Genomic DNA, 2,311 nt, shown 5'->3' with positions numbered 1-2,311 from the left:
CAAATTTGCTGTTTCTTTATGTTCTCTGCTCTTATGTCAAATGGCGTGGAGACCCATGGTTTCGTGAGCAAAGCCAGAGCCAGCTATTTAATACCAAAAGGCGATGTTGATGAACTACATATTCTGCTCCCCTTTAGCGTGTTCTTTGTTCTTTTCTTCTGAGAGCTGCAGATGACAACTAAGTTTGAGAATCTTTCATCTTAAAGAGGCTGCGTCTCCTGGAGTTAAGTTGTCCGAAGTTGTTTCCAAACGTGAAAGGCCATGCGTGACACTAATGTGATGAGGAGCAGAAGGGAGAGAATTAGCTGCAACATGAAGCAGTGATAGGGAATCATATCTGACCAACCACCCATTGTGATGGATGGATTTTTCACTCAATGAGGGCCCTATCTTCACTTTGCCAACATTGAGGAATTCATTTTGTATTGGAAGAGGAACCTTCCCACGGCCATAAGACCTTAACGTTGTTGTCTCCTCCTTCACTCAGTGTAAATTCACAGTGACGGGTGATTTCGGCCAGAGGTTTAAAGGGAGTCTGACCAGAGTTCAATGTCTGTTGGCCTGGCAACAGGGTGGCTTCATTATTACCTGCCTATGGTGTTTACTCTGAAACCTCCATTATTACCCTAGCATTCAGACCTACTCCTCAGACTCTGGGCTTTCAGTTCAGCCTTGGGTGGAGGAGCTACTGCTAATTTTCCTAAGAACTTTGTTTGCTGGCTGATTTATTTAGTGTTCCTCATTTTGTACTGAAAAAATAGTTGTGATTCTTTTCCACCAGCACATCAGGAGGCAAGAGAAGTGCTGTAGCTTTCATCAAAAGTGTCCAGCCTCTGCTTTACCACATGTTGTGATCTCCTTCTGGGATTTACCACAAATCCTTACTCTTGCTTTGGGCAGATTGTGCTGAAGGTTCCTCTTGCCTCAGAACCCTTGAGGAGAGACTTCATTCAAGGGCCCTCTTTCCAATCCACTTCCCCAACTGTTCACAGGGAGCAGGAATAATTTCTCAGAAGCCCTTTGCCCAGCCCTCAATAAAGACAGCTCCTCTCACTTTACGAGGAGACCTTAAATTAATTCTTAGAAAAACAATTTACCCCATGAACCACCTTACTCTACAACTAACTCTTTTCATGTCTAAAACTGCTGGACTGAACAGAACCTGTGATTTCTAGTTCTTGCCCAGAAACCGCCTTCTCCTACAGGTGGATTCTGCCACCTCCCTGCTCTTCTGAATTGGCCCACTGAGCTCAGAAAAATGCTCACCAGGAAGCATTTAGTGCCTTCCTATGTTCCAGTAGGGGCAGAGCGGTGGTCACTTCTTGACTTGGGGCTTCGGCCCCTTTTCCTTCCAGCCTCAGTGGGCCTGGGAAGACAGAAGCTGAGTGGTACATTGGAAGGGAAAAAGAAGAGGGACTCATTATTTCTGAGGGTGGATCAGCTGAGTCAGGAATCTTGAGAGTTTTACCCTACTGGAAGCAGCGGAGGCTGGAGATTGTGACCTACAGGTGTGAGTATATTTGAGGGGCAGCATGATCTGGAGAATATAGAGAAAACAAGAAAAATACATGCACGTTTCTATTTTAACTGTGAATCAGTGTCATTTCTATGTGGTACAATGAATGACTTGATGGGGTTGGGAGAAGGGAATAAGATGATTTACATTTTCATTTGATTGAGTCCTCTACCCCATACATGGAGTTTAGGATAAGAGACTGAAGTCACCACCCACCCCATCCCTGTGTTTTCCTGGTCCCTTATCCTACCCTCTTGTTTTACATAAGAATGTTTCCGTTGAGCTCCTGATGGGCAAGATCAAAGCTTAATACTTTGTCTGCTAGACAGCACACTGGAGCAAGAGAGACAGGAGATCTCCCTAGGTCCCAATGCCAGAAAAAATAATAACTCTGTGATGTTCATGTCTCATGGATCAGTCACTTCACCCCTGTTAGCCTCCCTTGGAAATAGATATTTTTTGTCATGTGTGCACTTCATTCCTATGTGGTAGAGTGATGACACCATAAACAGAAACAGATGGAGACTGAGAGCTTGGTGAATAAATCAACATGCAGAGCATGGGATCCAGTGCTTCGGTTTCCTGATTTGCCATTCTCATTCATCCATCTTTCTGTGCCCCTTTCAGGGCACCTCATATTCCTGACTTCTGTCTATAACCTTCTACTATCACAAAGCATGGGGGCAAAGGAAAGAGAGCAAAGAGAGAGAACCCTGGAAACATGCTGTTTTCTACTCTCCTCCCCTGGAGGAATTGGGGGAAAGGAAGAAAAACATCACCCTATTTTATCTTGTT

General features: G+C 44.6%; 1 long non-coding RNA gene across 1 annotated transcript; it reads right to left on the bottom strand.

The window, feature by feature from the left end:
• Positions 1–1,045, bottom strand: LOC140627200 (uncharacterized). Its single transcript, XR_012026064.1, has 2 exons — positions 458–1,045; positions 1–271 (listed from the first exon to the last, which is right to left on the bottom strand). It is a non-coding gene; the product is annotated as an uncharacterized lncRNA (long non-coding RNA).
• Positions 1,046–2,311: the final 1,266 nt, after the last annotated feature.

Source organism: Canis lupus, chromosome X (genome assembly GCF_048164855.1).
Source record: "Canis lupus baileyi chromosome X, mCanLup2.hap1, whole genome shotgun sequence".
In the NCBI taxonomy this organism is placed as follows: Eukaryota; Metazoa; Chordata; class Mammalia; order Carnivora; family Canidae; genus Canis; species Canis lupus.
This window is presented reverse-complemented; position numbering and strand designations above follow the sequence as displayed.